This window comes from Puma concolor, chromosome B1, assembly GCF_028749965.1.
Source record: "Puma concolor isolate L17-30 chromosome B1, mPumCon1.1.hap2, whole genome shotgun sequence".
In the NCBI taxonomy this organism is placed as follows: domain Eukaryota; kingdom Metazoa; phylum Chordata; class Mammalia; order Carnivora; family Felidae; genus Puma; species Puma concolor.
Window position 1 is genome coordinate 130,679,060 of NC_141670.1, and position 21,081 is coordinate 130,700,140.

Below are 21,081 nucleotides of genomic sequence, written 5' to 3' on the forward strand. Positions count from 1 at the left end.
ATATATAGTAATATATATAGTTATATATATAGTAATATATATAGTTATATATATATATATAGTTATATATATATATATATATATATATATATATATATATATATATATATATATAGTAGGTGTATGAGTGTGTGATTTCCTAATCATGGTGGATTTCGATTTTGGTAGTTCCTGGTTGTGACAGTGTAAATGTGGTTCTGGGTTTATAAATTTATGATCTTAAAAGAAATTTCCTTGGCATTGTGTTTCCTGGAGTGATTTGAATAGTTGTTCTTGAAATTCAACCTGCATTTCCTTCTTCAGCCCTCACACCGATTTCTTAAGCCTTTTAGTATGTTATAATAATATCTAATTAATACCTTTTAATATCCTTCAATAAATTCCCTCTTTCTTAAACTACCTAGATTAGAATTTTGTTTTACTTAATCCTGAAAAATACCAAAACTATAATTAATTTATCATTATTACGTACATTTATGCATTAATTATATGTTTTATTGCAACAACTTTTTTTCTCTAGTATCTAACAAAGTGCTAGCCATATGGTAATTCATAGTTTTATATAGATATATAAATAAAGATAAAATTGTATATAATCTAGTATCATATTTGTGTCAATAATTTTATTTCAAAATATTCCCTTCTGTTAGAGTATAAAAGTAGCGACAAAGAAGTATGTTAAACATTCATTGTGAAAGTTTTATCGGGAAATATGAAAGGTGAACTCCTGGCATTTAAAGTGCCAAATGTATTCAGACATTCCTTTGAAGAAGGTAAGTGCTACACAGGATATACATTGTTTAATGACAGGTTTACATGATGTCACAATACCCTTCTGGCGGTGAATAAATTGATGAATACAGGCATAAGTGCCTCTGTTTATCTATTGTTTCTAAATAAATTTTCTTATAAGCTTGCAAAGAATTTCTAGCCCTAAGCTTTTTTATTGACCATTTCTGGTTTAGTTTGAAAGGTATTCTTCAACTTAATGTGGACAATTGTTGGAAGGAAAAGAAGAACCCATAAAGACAAAATTTGAAATGTTATCCACAGATAGTCATTATTAAACTTCTGCTTAACATCTATCAGTCCATTAGCCGTCAGGAAGCAGGACTGTCCTTATACTTAAGCAGAGTAAGTAGCATTCATCCTAATTTTATTTGAGGAGTTATGCATGGTGTTTAAGCCCTTTATCTTTGTGTTCTGACTACATTGGTTCAAATCCTAAATCTATTACTTACTAGCCAAATAACCCTGAGTAGCTTAAATAACTTCTTGGAGGCTGAATTTCTGTACCTATTAATTACCTATCCATTATTCTTCATCTATTTATATTTTTAAAATAGTTTTAGGATGATATGCCCCATAGGAGTTACATAAAGATTAATTTTTGTTTCTCCTAAAGCACGTGGTTTAGTGCTTATCACAAATTAAAGGCCAGCTTTTAAAATTACTGAGGCATCTCTTATTTCAAACATATTCCCATAGTCTTGTTAGTTGTTCTAATCAACAATTTTAACATTCATCTATAAAGGTTATCTCAAGGAGATGTGCACTTAAATTTCATTTAGGCATTAAGTTATAACAAATGCATCCATTAAACTTCTATAAGTGTCAAAGGATGTGATATCCACTTTATAGGAAACTACAACCATGCAGGCATGTATATTTTGAATGGAACAAAAAGGAGTGAGAACATATAATGAGAGAGAGGATTACAGAAAAGGCAGAAATGTTAGGTCACTGTAAAAGAATTCCACTTAATTCAAACTTTTTAACAACAACAGTGATATTAATAGAATTTTTGAGTGCCTAAACAAAGTTAACTGAGAAATATATCAAGGAATATGATTTCAGGTACTCAGAAAACTAGATTAGGCATAACAACTAGCAGTGATGTCTTATTTGATATTTCAAATATAAACGTTAGGAATCATTGATCTGATAATTAATCAAATTTACAAGATGTTCTTCTTATCCAATAATATATATATTTACATAAAAAGGTTACAGTGATTTCTTTTAGTCCTCTGGTTGACTTTTTTTGTGTTACTTTGGCAAGACTTAATTAGTTTTCAATGAACTTCCCAGGAGCACTTGTTAAAGTATTATAGGTATTACAGAGGCACTGAATATATTAATTTCTTATGACTTGAGCTGTTAATATACTGTTCTAGCAAGGTTTTTAGACAGTTAATTAAAAATGCTTAACAAGGCAACATAGTGCAAAATACTTAAGGTAATCACTAAAGTAAGACACATTAACAAAAAACACAAAAGAAGAAAGAAAACATACCTTGATCATGGCAACAAAACAAATACCTTTGTTACGCCAAATAAATGTTCAGTAAAAAATCATTTCTGTTTCTAATATTGTTGGGCACTATCAGTCACACTTTCATCATAAACAGCGCAATGGTATTGCTGTAAATGTGTTATGTTCTGATAATACAGTTGGTAACTAATGTTGCCCCATGAACGGAATGTGTTAGAGATATGACTTAATTGCTTTGCGCCTCTATTTACACTTTCACAATATGTTTAATCATAATTTTCAAATATCAGTCTCAATATCATATTAATTTATTTCTTGAAACAAAATGTTTGTAATCTTTCTGTCTTCTGAGAGTCCATATCATGAATATACTTGAAAGCTGGGACTATGTTCTGAAGAGAGAAATTGCTATAAATAAACGCTTACAGAAATTTATATTATTTTAGGTTGATTTAGAGCATATTTATTATGGCTAATATCAAAGAGTGTGATTTAGTTCTTTATAGAAAGTTATAATTTAGAGTTAGAAAACATCTTGAAAATTTGTGCTTATAAATATTTATTGTGTGGGCAAAAAGACTTTCATTTTTACAGAGGGAATATACAGTAGCTTTTCGGTTTCTTGTGAGTGTGTGTGTGTGTGTGTGTGTGTGTGTGTGTGTGTGTTTCGAGTTTTTTGGTATACCAATTTACCCCAATAAAGATTAAAATAAATTTTGTTTCATGTTTATTTATTTTTGAGAGAGAGGGCAGGGGAGAGAGAGAGAGACAGACAGAGAGAAGGAGAGAGAGAGAGAGAGAGAGAGAGAGAGAGTGAGCAAGAGAGAGTATGCCAGAGAATCTCAATCAGGCTGCAGGTTCTGAGCTGTCAGCACAGAGCCCAACCCAGGGCTTGAATCCACGAACTGTGAGAACATGACCTGAGACAAAGTCAGATGCTTAACTGATTGAGCCATCCAAGCACCCCAAGATTTTTTTAAAGAGTTAGTCCAAGGTAAAAGAAAAAAAAACAGACTAATTTAGGGACATGGTAACATTAATACAAAGGTCTTCTCATTCATTCCACATATCTTTTTAGTAAAATTTGTAATGTTTTTAAATTTTTTAAAAGTTTTTATTTAAATTCTGGTGAGTTACATACAATGGAATATTAGTTTCAGGTGTACAATATAGTGATTCAACACTTCCATACAGTACCCAGTGCTCTTCACAAGTGCACTCCTTAATCCTATCACCTGTTTAACCCATCCCCACATCCATTTCCCCTCTGGTATCCATGAGTTCATTCTCTATAGTTAAGAGTCTCTTTCTTGGTTTGTCTCTCTCTCTTTTTTAGCCCCCTTTGCTTGATTGTTTTGTTTCTTAAACTCCACATATGAGTTAAATCATATGTATTTGTCTTTCTCTGACTTATTTCACTTAGCATAATACTCTCTAGCTCCATCCATGTAGTTGCAAATGACAATATTTCATTCTTTTCTATGGCTGAGTAACAGTCCATAGTTTGTATATGTATACGTGTGTGTGTGTGTGTGTGTGTGTGTGTGTGTGTGTTTGTGTGTGTGTGTGTGGTGTGTAGGACATCTTCCTTATCCGCTCACCAATCAATGGACACACTTGGGCTATTTCGACAATTTGGCTATTATAGATACTGCTGCTATAAACATTGGAGTGCATGTAACCCTTCAAATTAGTATTTTTTTATTCTTTGGGTAAATACCCAGTAGTTCAATTGCTGGATCATAGAGTAGTTCTATTTTTAAAAAAAATTTAAATATGTTTTATTTTTGAGGGAGAGTGAGAGAGAAAGCACTGAGCAGGGAAGGGGCAGAGGAGTTCTGAAGCGGGCTCTGTGCTGACAGCAGAGAGCCCAAAGCAGGGCTCAAACTCATGCAAACCGTGAGATCATGACCTGGGCTGAAGCTGGAGGCTTAACCCACTGAGCCACCCAGGCTCCCTGAGTAGTTCTGTTTTTAACTTTTTGAGGAATGTCAATACTGTTTTCCAAAGTAGCTGCACCAGCAACAGTGCAAGAGGGTTTCTCTTTCTCCACATCCCCACCAACACGTGTTATTTCTTGTGTTGTTAATTTAAGCCATTCTGACAGGTGTGAGGTGATATCTCATTGTGGTTTTGATTTGCATTTCCCTGATGATGAGTGATGTTGAGCATCTTTTCATGTGTTTGTTTGCCATCTGTATGTCTTCTTTGGAAAAATGCCTGTTCATGTCTTTTGCCCATGTTTTAATTGGATTATTCATTTTTTGGATGTAGTTTTATAAGCTATTTATGTATTTTGGATACTAATACTTTATCAGATATGTCATTTTCAAATATCTTTTCATATTCTGTAGGTTGCCTTTTAGTATTGTGTTTCCTTGCCTGTGCAGATTTTATTTTGATGAAGCCTCAACAGTTTATATTTGCCTAGTGTCCCTTGCCTCAGAAGACATATCTATAAAGAAGATGCTATGACCATTGTCAAAGACGTTACAGCCCATGTTCTCCTCTAGGATTTTTATGCTTTCAGGTTTCACATTTAGATGTTTAATCCATTTGAATTTATTTTTTATGAAACATCAGGAAGAAAAATTAAGGAATTGATCCCATTTACAATTGCACCAAAAACGATGATACTTAGGAATAAACTTAACCAAAGAGGTAAAAGACCTGTACTCTGAAAACTATAAAACACTGATAAAAGAAATTGAAGTTGACACAAAGAATGGAAAGACAAACCATGCTCATGGATTGGAAGAACTAATATTATAAAATGTCTATACTACCCAAAGCAATCTACACATTTAATGCAACCCCTATCAAAATACCAATGGCATTTTTCACAGAACTAGAACAAGTAATCCTAAAATTTGTATGGAACCACAAAAGACCCTGAATGGCCAAAGCAACCTTGAAAAAGAAAAGCAAAGCTGGAGGTATCACAATTCTAGACTTCAAGTTATATTACAAAGCTGTAATGGTCAAAATAGTATGGTATTGGCACAAAAATAGACATATAGATCAATGGAACAGAATAGAAAACCCAGAAATGTATGTATGGGGTCAATTAATCTTTCACAAATCACAGTAAAATATCCAATGGGGGAAAAGACAATCTTTTCAACAAATAGTGTCTGGAAAACTGGACAGCACCATGCAAGAAATAAAACTGGACCACTTTCTTACATCACACACACAAATTAAAAATGGATTAATTATAGTTTTAAATTAGATAGTTCACATTATTAGTAAGAGAAGATGATAAAGCTTATATATGTTCAAAATACAAGTTTGAATTCCTTTATAAGAGAAATTAAGGAGATCATATTACTATCTGTCCATTAAAAATAATTTGATAAGCTTCTAGATTCCTGGAATTATTCAATGATTCAAGGAGCAATTACAAAGATGTTTGTAGAAGCAAATTGGATTCTATCAAAAATTGCACTAATAATGGTATTCTCTCTACATATAGATATGTAGAATAATGTATGTGCAAAAATAATTAATTTGATCATTGTAATAGAAAAATTCATGTTGTATAAAAACTAAAAGCCTTTGATAAAGGAGATTTAAGTGAGTCATGGAGCATTGATACTATGGAAAGCTGTAATCCTCAAAACTAAATGAGGCAGTTCTATTTGCATTAATAGGAACTAATTTACCAGATATGTAAATAAGTGTGATGCAGACAAATGTGTAATACAGAATAGAAAATAAATATGTATTTATTTTTTTATTTGAGTTTAGTTGACACACAATGTTACACTGATTTCAGATGTACCATATAGTGATTCAGCAAGTTTATACATTATGCAGTGCTCACCACAGGTGGAGCTGCCATCTGTCACCACCCAACCCTATTGCAACGTGATTGACTAAATTCCTTAGGCTGTGTATTTTATTCTCATGACTTATTCATTCCACAACTGTAAGCCTGTATCACCCACTCCCCTTCAACTATTTTCCCCATCCCCCTTTCCCCTCCTCTCTGACTACCATCAGTTTGGTCTTTGTACTTATAGATCTGATTCTGTTTTTGTTTGTTTACTCATTTGTTTTTTTCCACATGTAAGTGAAATCATATTGTGTTTTTCTTTCTCTGTCTGATTTAGGTCACTTAGTATAATTCCCTGTAGGTCCATCCATGCTGTCACAAATGGCATGATTTCATCCTTTTTCATGGCTGCATATTATTCTATGTGTGTATGTGTGTGTGTGTGTGTGTGTGTGTGTGTGTGTGTGAATGTGTGTGTGTGTGTGTGTGTGTGTGTGTGTACCACATTTTCCTTATCCATTTATCTATGGATGGACACTTGGGTTGCTTCCATATCTTGACTATTTATTATTACAAATAATGTTGCAATAAACATAGGATTGCATATATATTTTTGAATTAGTATTTTCATTTTCTTGGATCCAAAATATGGTCATTTAAATGTAGTTTTAAAATAGAGGTAATTATTTTTAAAAATGCCTATACACACAAAACCTATTTCAACTTAGAATATTTCTAGAAACATGTATAAGAAACCGGTTGCAGTGGCTGTAGGAGGGCAGGGGGTAGAGCTGTAAGCAAGGCACAGGGGATATTTGTAGATCCATGGCCTGTCCTCAAGTTCCTGTAACCCTTTATTGGAGTATGACTATTATGGGCCATTGACCTGATTATTTTGTACTGGTGTTCACTTATCTACAAGTTATTTTAGAATAATAGTTACACCTGATACTGATATTCATAGGCCCTGATTAGCCTCTAGCATCTTTAGCCTCCGTTTTCTTTTCCCAAGCCTCTTCCATACCTATTCTTTCTATTGGGGAAGCATCTCCCCCTCCCCACCAGACATTGCTAATATATTTCCCAACATCATATTAGACAGAGCACCATGCATACAGTTTCTTCTCCTATGTCCTAGAAAGCAGATTTCCCCAAATACAATAGGATAATTCTACAACTCTTATTTTCTGGAGTTTGAATCAGCTGTGGGGGAATACATGCTATCAGGATCTCATCTTTTTGGAAGACTGAAAAGCAGGTGATTCCTGTTAGATATTGAAACTTGGATATGGCAGAGACATTTATTTTGTGATCCTTATAAGCAGAACTGTCTAGGAACTGATAGCCCAGAGCCAAGCTTCAGTCTTCTCTGAAAAGTAAACAATGAATCTTTTTGAAGCATTTTGACAGGAAAACAATTGGTTCCAGCTGAAAGGACATAAGTATAAGATGTGTACATTATAGTGTACATGTCAAAATTCAGAAACTATAGAGGCTTTCTCTCTAACCTAGGTGGTCCTGCACTGATAGTCGAGGGCATTTTAACTGACATTGACATCAGAGTACACTGTCTCCTTTACTTTTGAGGGAAGACTTGTTGCCATTACAAGTCTTTTGGCTCAGCCTCTTCTGAAGGAAGAAGCACTCTGAAAGATTTATTGAGATACAACTCATTATGTAATATTTAGACTTTCAACTTCACATTTCCCACTAAATGTAAATTATTTTTCCAATAAGCAGTTGACTTTCAAAAAATCATAGAATGTTTGTATAATCAGAACCTGATGTAGGGCTTTACCCACAGTAGGTCCTTTATAAATGCTCACTGAACTGAACTGATTTACCTGTTTTATTAACAGTAAATTAGATTATCCTGATTATAAATTTCAAAAGGGATATTAAATTTATGTGATCAAATATAAGCTAGGAACAAAGATTAGAGATGTGATATTTTGCATGGTCTTTATTCATGCTAGTATGTAAAACTGGGAAAGGAAATGTAAAGAGGTTCTAAATGTTTTTCCTAGGACAGGAATAAATCACAAAGTAAAGGGAAGCACTATTGTATAGATTTGGGGAAGTAATTACCAATTAAGGGTCATCACCAACTACATAAATAAAAACAAATAGTAAACAACAAAAAAACCTGGGTCACAAAATTTTCTTGGCCCAACTATGTCTCATTTGTTTTTTATTTTTTAGCATTGAAGATGTCCTTTCCATTAATAGTACCTTAAATCTTTTGGCTTAGTGCATATAAACTGAGTAATTCTATAGACAGCCATTGACCATTTTTTTTTTCATTAAATTGCATATGACTTGGCACAAATAAAGCGTCATCCAAATTATTCACAAAGATTCAGGAACGTAGCATAGCAAGAATGTGTTTATTTTGGATGGCTAAGGCATTAATTTTCATAAAAAATAACTTACCAATAAGGTACATGAACTCACGTGTACCTGAAATGTGGCCTAATATGTTTTCAGATTTGATAGCTTGTCCATAAGCACACATCTGTGAATTTTAATTAATGCTTATAAACTCAGGTCAATGACTATTTCATGAAAATTCACTAATGATTTATGAGAATTTCACTTGGGTTAGTATCAACTTTTGAGAACTTTATGTTGGAAATATTTTAGAATCAATGTAGTGATATTACAGTTATTTAGATGAAGTCTCCATTCTAATTGCATTCTATTAGCCTGTCTAAAATATTGTTTTCTTTCATCAACTGTTTTTATAATTTTAGTTAACAGAGTCAAACACTATGAAAGCCTGCTTATCTTACTGTATGGACCATGCAGTTGATAGATTCATAAAATCCAAAACTTTAGATTTTCTCCCCCTACATATTATATGGTGATATCCTGGTGCTATTACATAATTCTGTCTTTGGATTGTCTTTCTATTTCTTTTATTGTCATCTACTTCTTTGTTTTTTAATCTCTTTCTGGTCTTTCTTATTAGATTCCTACCTTCCTCCTTAACAGAGTAGTTTAAATGGAGACTCTCAGATAGAGATGGGAAATGTGTTATGGAATTAAGATGGAAATATAGTGGAATATTTCTTTAAAAAATGCGAACGTTGACAAGGGGATGTTAGTTCACTGAGCAGTCATTTTTAAAGCATCAACTGATTATGAGTTCCTGGGCCAGATACTAGGGATAAGAAGATAAACCAGAACCAAGTATGATCTTCAAAAGGTCACAGTCAGAGAAAAGGTAAATATTAAATTATTGCATTATTATGCCAAAGTATATAATAGATATAATTACCAGACACTGTGAGAGTTTAAAAGGAGAAATTAATCACAAGAAATTTTAAGACAAGTAATAGAATATTGGATTACATGGATTATGACATTTCTAAATATTAATTTTCCATACACATTATATACTTTGCTCATATATATTTGTATCTGTACCATCAGTGACAAACTTAAATGTTAGATCTATTTCATTTCTTATCTCAACACTTTTGTTGACATTTTAACGCATTTCTGACTTTAAGTGAGATATTCTAACAATTTAAAACTAGTCTTAAGTTTATTATAAATTATTGGATGATTGATTATTACATGAATTTGTTGAAAAATATTTGCCTTCCAAAGGCTCACATAATTGTCTTGTAGGCATATGTACATGATATAAAAAGACTTGGTTTCTAAATTCATTATTTTTCCCCTAGAACCACTTTCCAAGTCGTCACAGTGGGGTAATTGGGAAAATTTTCAGTTAGCAATAATCACGCTTCAGATAAACCTCATTGTCTATGATACTGCCATTGCATAAAGCTAGAGCCACTTTCAGACCGTATAGAGTGATTGTGTTAAGAACAGAATCTCGGGGTGCCTGGGTGGCTCAGTCAGTTAAGCACCCAACTTTGGCTCAGGTCACGATCTCATGGATGGTGGGTTTGAGTCCGGCATTGGGCTCTGTGCTGACAATGCGGAGCCTGGAGCCTGCTTTGGATTCTGTGTCTCCCCCTCTCTCTCTGCCCCTACCCTACTCATACTCTGTCTCTCTCTCTCTCTCAAAAATGAATAAACTTAAAAAATTTTTTTAAAAAGAACATAATCTCAAAAATATATGAAGGAAGAGTTGGGAAAATGTGCACGTTTGTCTATAGAGTTTTTTCTTTAAAAAAAGTAAACAGCTTTGTTGAGATACATTTGATTCACAAAAACTGCACATATTTAATGTACACATTTTGATGAGTTTGGACTTATATAAACAGGATTTCTCCTTGAAATCCTCCTGATTTCAATTATTTTGGACATTTATCCAGAGGTGGTATTCATTTGTGGGTCATATGGGAGCTGTATTTTTAATTTTTTGAGAAACCTCCATGCTGTTTTCCATAGTGGCTGTACCATTTTACCTTCCCACCAGCAGTATAGACCTGTTCCAATTTCTCCATATCCTTGGCAACACTTTTTTCTTTTCTTTTCTTTTCTTTTCTTTTCTTTTCTTTTCTTTTCTTTTCTTTTCTTTTCTTTTCTTTTCTTTTCTTTTCTCGTCTTGTCTTTTTTTGTATCAAACTGTACGATTTTCTTATATATTTTGGATATTAACCCCTTATCAAATATATAATTTGCGAATACTTTCATTCTGAGAGTTGTCTTTTTAAAATATATGGAAAGTGGAGAAAAATGGAGACGGCAATTTGATGGTGGTCAAAATACCCTGATTATAGTTTCAACTTTAATATAATTCACAGATTAAAATTGTTTTAGCCAAGTCAGTTTATCACTTTTTTTTGGTCTTCTGGCATAAGTTCCTATGTTTATTGCCTACTTGCCTACAAAGTGAACGACAAGTTGAAGTTTACATGAACACATCATAATAATTATATAAAAAACTTTACCCTCGTGAGGTCTTACAACGAGGGCTTAATAACTTTATGTGTATATTTGATACATGTTCTTAGGATGTATGCTTGGCCGAAAAGCCTATTTACATTACAACTTTCATCCCTTCCATTAGCGTATTTGACTTATTAAATCTTCCAATAGACTTTTTATTTTTTAAATTCGGGAAATTTCCTATTAATATATAATAACATTGTTTGTGTTTACCAGTAGTGTTTTATATTTATAAACTATCTTATATCATCACATAATACCTCTACTTGTCATAAAATATCATTGAAATCTACAAATGTTCAGTAAAATCTTCAAATGTAATTATGTACTCATCATTAAGTATAGCTTGGTCTTTTTCTTGCTATTAGAAAATAAACTGATAAATTTATCACAAAAAGTAAATAAAACTATAAAGCAAATTCCAACCAATACACCACATGGAACTTTTCCGGTGAATATCTTTCCCCTCTCCCCTCAGACCCAGGGAAATTTGTAATGGAAAACTGTAATGGAAAATTTACTAATAGCTACCTATGATCCACCTAATAAAGGAAAATATGCTGTTTCTTTTTTTTACCTAATGTAACTTTTAGTAGCATTGCATATTAAATGAAATGGTCAGATGTAGAAGTGGAAGAAAGATTTTAAATCGCTGAAAAATTTCAGCAAAACTAAAAATTACTTAATATCTAAAGAAATACAAAATTGCATCTAAACAAACACATATGATGTGAATATAAGCATCATTAGTGTATTGCAAGTGTTTAACGATACTGGCCATTGATATCCATTAAAAGCAAGATTTCAGAATGATCTCCTGGCTACCATAATTCTGAGCAAAATACTCTACATAGAGTTCCAATGTATTTCCTTGTAAAAAGAAAAAAAAAAGCCTGGATGTCACTATTTAAAACATTTTTTAATGAATATTTGCTTTGGGACTTTGGAAACAGGCCCAATGAGTGAAACTTTTTCATGACTGACCATACAAACTATATTGTAACAATTAACTTTAGCTGCAAAATCAATCACTCCAAAATCTAGTTTCTTAAACAACCATCATTATATTATTTCCTATGAATCTCTGTGTTGATTGGACAGCCTTCTGCCTCAACATTCATGTCAGCTGGCAGATCATCTAGAACTGGTTGATTTAGGATAGCCTCAAACTTATCCATTAGCCAAAGTAATTTGCATGGCAATGCTCAGAATCATTATGAGAGGCAACTATCTGAGGGCAGAGATATTGGGACACATGAATAAATGTAACAATCTATGAGAAATTTTACACCTTTCAGTAGTTTTGATTTTTCCCACAAAGATACATTACGTGAAAGTTTATTTTGCCAAAGACTGGGCTGGGATGGAAAGGGAGTCCTTATGAGGATTTGGCTTCAACAACGGAGAGAGTGAAACTAATAATAAAAAATGAAGCCAACATTACTGGGTATTGTCCATGGCTGGTATACAAACTGATGTTTTCCTTCAAAAATTGTTTGCTTCTCTATTTTGGTCCCAGTATAAACATTTATAAGCTATTAAGTGCCTGAGTGGTTTGAAATATAAACTGATCCAAATTATCAGTGCCAACAGGCTAGAAAATAATAGCCAGCTGACCAAATAGGGTATGCAGATAGAAATAAATTATGATTTCTGAAACTCCTGCAAACTTTCTGGAAATTAATTTCAGAATGAAATGCATCTGTCCAGATGGCATTTAGACAATTAATAATGTCATAAATCATTACCTTTTTTTTTTTGTGAGGAAAGTTTTAGTCTACTCCACCATCATTACCCAGGAAACAGTTAAACTTTAGAAGGGTAAACCATCCACCACACACTACAGTCATTCATTTTTGTTTTATTATTCATACTTTTTTCCATTTATTTATATGATTTAATTTACATGATTCAATGCATCATTTGCATAATGGAAATATTAATGCTGACTTAATGGGATAATTGCAGGAACTACTTAATGAATAATTTTGACATTTTAAAACTGAAAAACACTATATACCTTCTGTTCCATTGCAATCAGGTGCATTCTTAAGAAACCATCCGTTATCAAATCAATATTACAAAATAAATTGTTTTAGTAGAAAAAAGGCATTTAAGCATTATAGAATTTTTAACCCATTCCTTTGTTAAAGAATATGGCAAGCCACTCCAAGTTAGTATGTTTATGTTTATGTGCACAGCGTTTTCTCCAAAATAGAGCAGGATATCCAAAAGATTCTAGCCTCAAATTGAATAACAACAATGGTGTTTAGTATGATCAAGTCATATCCCATAATTAATTGATGACTTTATAGTTAAATTTGCATTATAAAAACTATATATTCAAATATACAAATTAATAAGCAACCACTTGAAAAATTTTTTTAATGACATGCCACTAAGTAAAATTTCTGAAATACTACTTTAGAGAATATACTGTTTCCGTACATATAGCAGAGAACATTATGAGAGTATCTTCATCTTGTACTTTCAGCCAAGAATGGATATTGATAAAATTTTGTGGGTTAACCTCAAATGTCACTTGAGAGAATCACTTTTTGAATATAATCAGTTTAAATAAACTAGTGTCTTCTGGAAAACGTGTGTGTCTGTGTAAATTGTACTTCTTACTTCAGATCTGTAACAAAATCTTAGTGTTTAATGTGTATTGGACAGTCTTTCAAGAGCACAGTAAATGTTAATATAGCCTCACAATACACTTAAAAGGTAGTACAGTAAAACCTAGGTTTGTGAACATAATTTGTTCCGGAAACATGCTTGTAATCCAAAGCACTTGTATGTCAAAGCGAATTTCCCGGTAAGAAATAATGGAAGCTCAGATGATTTGTTCCACAACCCAAAAATATTCATATAAAAATGATTATAATACTGTAATATAATACAAAATAATCAAACAATATAATATATATATATATATATATATATATATATATAAAATATAAAGAAAAATAAATTAACCTGCACTTACCTTTGAAAACCTTTGTGGCTGGTGTGAGGGCGATAAGAGAGAGGAGGGTTGTTGTGTAGAATGCCTTTTACTATGACTAATGAAATTACTGCTATCTATTGGCTCAATGGAATTTTTTTCTGCTTGGGGGCCACTGTATATTCTCACATAGATGCTGACTACAGTATAGTATTAATAAACTCTTTGTCATATACTGTATTTAATGTAACTGGCAATAAGGCAGCAGAGGAAAGGGTCTATATCTGCAGGTAGCCTGACCTAGAAGCAATCAAAGCATTCCTAAGCTTACTCTTTTATGGAAAAGCAAAGGTGTTCATAGGTGCTTTGAAGTGACAAAATATACACTAGTGCCAGTTTAGGAACCTTTCAATGTTCTGAAAAATTACTGACTGCTGCCAAACACCACGGTCTGAGACCGAGCATCTGCACGTAGGAGAAAATCACCCACAATCCCACAGTGAGAGAGAAGAACCATTGGCTCAGTTGTGATCATGTGGTGTTCTGGGTCACGTACTACTCATATTGCAAGACACTGCTTGCTTATCAAATTAAAATTTATTAGAAATGTGGAACACTTCCAGAACAAAGTTATTTGCAATCCAAGGTTTTACTGTGTTACAACTATTTTAAAGTGAGGAAAATCTGACAGGTTAAGTAGCTTGCCCAAATTCACACAAAATTGTTACACATTGAAATACAAAATCTCATCTTTGCTCTCTTGATAATAAGCAGTATTTATCTAGAAATTGAATAGCTTTTTTGTGGGATTATATCCCCAACTTTGGTCCATTTTTTCCTTTCTCAAATGCTTCTATTGTAAAATTACTCAGCATGTTGGGCTTATCTCATTTTTCATTTCTTTCTAGATCTGGTCTTAAAGTTGTTGATATTTTGCTAGTTTTCTGATTTCTTCAAATATTTTTTTCTTTAAATTTTGTCTAATTTTTCTAGATGTTCCCTGTACTTTGGTTAGCCTGCAAAATGTTTCTTTACCATTCCTAGAAGCAGCAATCCTTATCAAGAACTCTAATCACATAACAAGAGAAGCATTGAATATTTCAGCCAATTTCTCAATTACCACAGGTCCTACCAATGTTAGCTTATATCTACTCTCCATGAAGATTTAGCCATTGTATCATCTGAGGTTCTCCATGTAGCAGACATCAGCACAGGATTGGATTTGCAAAGGAAATTCTTGGGGCAATTCCTGTGTAGGATGGAGTGGAGGAAGAGCAGGGAGTAGGGAGTGGGCAGGAAGAGCCTGAAGACTACAATGCAAGTTTGACAGCTGTTAAAGAAGAAAATAAAGGAACATTGAGTGGAAAGAGCCTCAGACAGTGGTGCAGTTCTGAGAAAGTCTCAGCCAGGCCAACAGGGAGTCCCAGGACAAAGATTACCTTGAGAATAGTCCCATACTGGGCAGGGATGGCTTAGCTCTAGGAATCCTACTGCGCTCGGTCACTGGCTGGGAACATTCAGGGAGAGAATGGCTTTGGCCTAGCCAAGAAGATAGAGTGAATCCAGAAGGTAGAGCAGGCGGAGGCTATGAGCTCACTTATGCTTCTTGCAGGAGATCTCTCCTGAAATGAAATCTGAGCAGTGCACTTTTGTGGCTGCCATGATTGAAATGTTACCAATGTCTTCTGTTTTACTTTGCCTTTCTATTATGTCAGTTTTCTTCTCTAAATAATGAGATAACTTAAGTCCATATTTTTAAGGTTAATGAAAATATCAAGTGAGAAAATATAAATGTAACTGTTCTGAAACAGAGGTGCTAAACAAATTTTAATTATTATGTCACTCTTCAGAGATAGTTCCTTACAACAAATATTTCTTTCATAAGCTTAACAAACTTTAAAAAAGTAGATAATAAATATGAGTTTTAGAAATCTACTAATCATCTTGATGCATTAGTGACATATACTTTAAGACATTTCTAATAGGAAAAAAAAAAGATATTTCTAACAGAAGTAGACTACTAAAAGGCATATTGTACCTGAGTCTATGTTTAGAATTTAGCATGGATTTCTATATGATTGGTTCTTTTTTTTTAAATTATTTTTATTTTTATTATTTAAAAATTTTTTTTTTATTTTTATTTTTTAATGTTTATTTATTTTTAAGACAGAGAGAGACAGAGCATGAACGGGGGAGGGTCAGAGAGAGGGAGACACAGAATCTGAAGCAGGCTCCAGGCTCTGAGCTGTCAGCACAGAGCCCCACGCAGGGCTCAAACTCACAGATCGTGAGATCGTGACCTGAGCCGAAGTCAGACGCTTAACCGACTGAGCCACCCAGGCGCCCCCAAAAATGTTCATTTTTGAGAGAGAGAGAGATAGCACGAGCAGGGTAGAAGAGGGAGACACAGAATCTGAAGAAGGCTCCAGGCTCTGAGATGTCGGCACAGAGCCTGACAGGGGCTCGAACTCACCAATGGTGAGATTATGACTTGAAATGAAATCGGAGGCTCAACCTAATGAGCCACCCAGGCACCCCACCTATGTGATTGGTTCTAAATAACATGTGATTTTTGATGTCCTGCACTTAATATAGCAACTTTAAAGGATTTTAAAATGGTAATTGCTTTGGATTTCCAAGAGGAAATTCAAATAAATTCAACATAAATTCAAATTCATATAAAAAGCATATAAAAAGTTACTAATACCAATAATATTTCCTGTGAAAGTAAACATGATCATCAACAGAATGTGTAAAATACCAAATTTCATGAGATAAATTATTTACAATAAAAGCAGACAAAATATGTAAGCAAAAGCTCTTCTTTTCAAAGTCATATGTAATTTTTGTGGCTGGCTAAAAGTGTTTAATTTTGAAGTCACTTAGGTTTTAAGAAACTTAAGAAATGATCTATACTATTTATAAATGATAGAAATAATCTGCAGTTTTTCCATTATTATAAATGTATATCCCAGTAAAAAACTAATATCACAATTAATTTCTCCCTGCCTCAGTGGTTCGTGACACCATATTCTTTATTAATACATGTGTATAAGTATCTGAAATGTTAAGATAGACTTATATGCAGTTGGACAAAAATTATTTCTTTATTAAAATAATTTTAAAGTTTATTTGTTGAGAAATAGAGAAATAGTGAGAGAGAGAGAGAGAGAGAGAGAGAGAATGAGTGGGAAGGGGCAGAGAGAAAGGGGGACAGACGATCCCAACTGGGCTCTGTGCTGACATCACAGAGCCCGTTGTGGGGCTTGAACTCACAAATCATGAGATAATGACCTGAGCTGAAGTTGGACACTTAACCAACTGAGCCACCCAAGTGCCCCTTTATTAAAATCACCTTAATTGTAACTGCCAGGGGGTGAATTTGGGGAATAGGTTAGAAGAGTGAAAATTACAAAAGTATGACTAATCTGTAAAATAATGTAAAGGTACATTGTTTCAATGTATTGATTGCTTTTCTTAATTTTTAAAAAGTTTATTGTGAGGGAGAAAGAGAAAAAGAGAGGGATAGGAGTAGATAGAGAGGACAGAGTGAATCCCAAGCAGGCTCCACACTGTCATTGTGGAGCATGATGTGGGGCTTGACCCCATGAACCACAAGATCGTAACCTGAGCTGAAATAAAGAGCCGGACACTTAACCGACTGAGCCATCCCAGTGCCCCAAAGTACTGATTTTTATTAAAAATTCAAATAACAAGAACAAACCTGGTACATGTATTTGAAATATTTTTTCTAATTTTATAGCATAGGAATAAGCAAGTAAAATTAACAACTCCAAAACTGTTTTTTTTTTTTTAGGTTTTTTTTAAAATTAATTTTGAGAGAGATAGAGACAGTGTGAGCAGGGGATGGGAAAAGAGAGAAGGAGAGAGAATCCCAAGCAGGCTCTGTGCTGTCAGCAAAGAGCCCGATGCAGGGCTAGAACTATGAGATCATGACCTGAGCCGAAACAAAGAGTTGGAAGCTGAACCGATCGAGCCACCCTAGTGCCCTTCCAATCCCACTTTTTAGTGTTCTTACACTAAATTATTACTATCACACAATCTTCAAATTACACTTAGGGATATACATTTATTATTAGTTCTAAAGCTTTATAGAAGTCAATAAATACATGTGAAATATCCTCACTTGTAGCTTTAGGATAACAGTTTTCAACCTTTTGTATGTTTCTGCTACACTTCTGATTACCAAAATTTTGATAATATACTTGACAAATATTTTAAACCCACTAAATGTAAGAAGAATAATGAAAATCTAACAATAATACAATGATCTAATGTTGTGCATTACTTATAAAAGCCATTGTATTAATTGCCTTCTTCTTTTTGTCTACCTAAGCATTCCCTTACCATTTGAATAGAACTCTTGCCCTGGATGCTTATGTGTGCCGGCAATCACAAGATCATGTTTTGAGTGCCAACTTGATACTGAACCAATTTTCTCACTGTGAGCCACAAGTAGTATACTACCTACCTTATGTTCTAGTGGATAGATATCATTATAACTATGCATATTCACTGTAGAAAAAAAATTTGTTTTTAATTTAACTAGATGTCATACTGATTGAGAACTAATGTCTAGATATGGACTCTCAGCTGTGCTTTTCTCATTTTCAATATTGTATCTGGCATCATGGAGTCTTTATAGAAAGAGTTGAGTAAAATGCCCAAAATTATACAATAAAAGAGTCTCCATTTATTCATTATCTTTCTTTTAAGGGGTGGTCTTATGGGTTCATTTACAAATAGATGAAAGCTTTCAAGAAATGAAGAATAAATTTAGAATTTTAGATGCTATTGTACTCTTGATAGATTATTTTCAGAAAATTGGCCAACCACAAAACCCCAGGTAGCCTTATTAGCAAATTGATTAGCAAGAAAAGTGTACTTCTTTTGAAGGTTTTCTACAGGATGAAATATTTTGTAAGTAAGCTAGAATACAGATATTCTGTTTCTACAACTTAGTGATATGTGGGGAAGTATAAAATTTATGTTAAATGAATAACCTGTTAGTAATTTATGAACTAAGTTATCAATCTACATTAATGAAATAAATGTAAATCTTTTAAGTATATATGTATAAAAATGATGTGCCTTTTTTTTTTCCATTTTGCAAGAGCTGTTACTAACAGTGATGAAAAAGAAATGATGCAGACTACACAACATGGAGACATGCCAATGAAGGAATGGGCATGTCCAGTGTTAAGAAACAGAGGCTTTTGCATAACAATGACATCAGAACAAGAGTAGATTAAAAGTACTAGAGAGGACGAAATTGAATTTGCTATATGTTACCTGGTAACTGTCTTTAGAATTTGTAACATAAAATCTATTTAAAACTCTCAAATACTTGCTTATAATGAGCTACAAACCTGTAAAATGGTTTCTCCTACTGGTAAAATAACCTAGCGAGGCTCCTAGTCTCTGCAGTGAGTTTAACAGTAGGAAAGAAGTCTTCCAAGTTTTCAGTACTTTGAATAGCAGATGCTGTGTGTGTAACCATGTGACCCCAGACAATGTTGAAGTTGGTGTTAGAACTGGGAACATACAGGGTTCCTGTTCAAGATGATGAGCTAACCTCCTTCTATAGACATAAAAAATCGAAAGCTGTATGTAGGACAATTTCCTCTGACAAAATGTGGAAATTGGTGAACGAACCGTTTCATATCCTACAAATGAGAGGGAAACGGTCTGAAAGTGGGTAGGAAAGGCTAAGACACAGTCCTGTCATAAATCCTACCCCCAGCACAGGAACCCACATTCTGAAGGGAGCTAAAAACCTGGAGCTTCTGCCTGAGAAGTAAAAGGTCCATAACTTACATTAGGCACCCAACTTTTTTTTTTTTTAACGTTTATTTATTTTTTCAGACAGAGAGAGACAGAGCATGAACAGGGGAGGGTCAGAGAGAGAGGGAGACACAGAATCCAAAACAGGCTCCAGGCTCTGAGCCATCAGCCCAGAGCCTGACGCGGGGCTCGAACTCACGGACCGCGAGATCGTGACCTGGCCGAAATCGGACACTCAACTGACTGAGCCACCCAGGCGCCCCTAGGCACCTGACTTTTAAGACTGGCACTTGAGAGAACTAGGAACAAATATAATACCAAACTAGTCGAAATAAAATAATAAAAAAAAGAAATCCTACCATTAGTTCCAAGAAAATGTGTTAAAATTTCACAGCACTGAAGTATAGTCAGTCTGAATTGCTTTATTCCCAAATATAATTTGTCTAAAGCTTTATGGTCTTGTTTGATCTAAGCAAAATAATTTTATAACCTACTATTGATAGTGCTTTCCTTTATCTAGGTTTTATAAAGCCGAAGCTATAAATGTTCTTAAGAGTTTGAGTAGGTTAAACCAAAAAAAAAAAAAAAAAAAAAAAAATTGACATTGAACTACATATTTTTTTTTGGTGTACAACTCAGTTTATTCACAGTTAAAAATATAAGTGATGACAATAGCCTTTCAGAGTAATAGGAATTAAGCTTTTATCACCATAGCTTTTAGTACTTGACCCAGAACCTTGAAGAGAGTGTTACAACTGACATAGAAAAGTGTTACTTAGGTGCTTACACCAAAGATATATATTGCTGAGGAACAATTTTTGAGTGAGAAGTTTATATAGTATCCCTTTATAACCCATACTAAAATTCATGATTGTGGCTGTCATACTTCTGGGGAGCTAAAATATTGTGGCCTAGAATCTAATCAATAGTATGCTTCAGGTAGAATAAAGTGTGGTATATCAATATTTTCGCAACCATTATTTCCTCAGAACACATTACCTAGTATGTGTGGTAGTCATAGAAGAAAGATATAACAATATAGAGATTGCAAAATGGTATATAAATGTCTATAAAATGTAATATAATGATGCTAAGGTTTTTCAAATCAAGTTTTTGCTCTTCTCTAGATTTTGTTCTTATGATATTAACCACAAAATTACAAACTAGAAGTAAAGCACACAACATAAATAATCCAAGTTATCTCTCATTTTCTTCAGATACCTTCTTTCAATCTGATTTCCACTAGCCTAAAGTGAAAATAAAGAGAGCAATTATAGGGGGGCCTGCCTGGGTGGCTCAGTCAGTTAAGCATCTGAAATTTAGGCTCAAGTCATGATCTCACAGCTGGTGAGCTCGCTCTCTCTCTCTCTCTCTCTCTCTCTCTCTTTCTTCCCCTCCCCTGCTTGC

The 21,081-nt window shown here is 33.6% G+C and overlaps 2 pseudogenes; one reads left to right on the forward strand and one right to left on the reverse strand.

Annotated features, from left to right (window-relative positions):
• Positions 1 to 712: 712 nt before the first annotated feature.
• The window catches only part of LOC112858775 (protein SET-like), a 62,914-nt pseudogene continuing 42,545 nt past the window's right edge, over positions 713 to 21,081 (forward strand).
• Positions 9,725 to 9,853, reverse strand: LOC112859100 (U4 spliceosomal RNA; annotated as a pseudogene).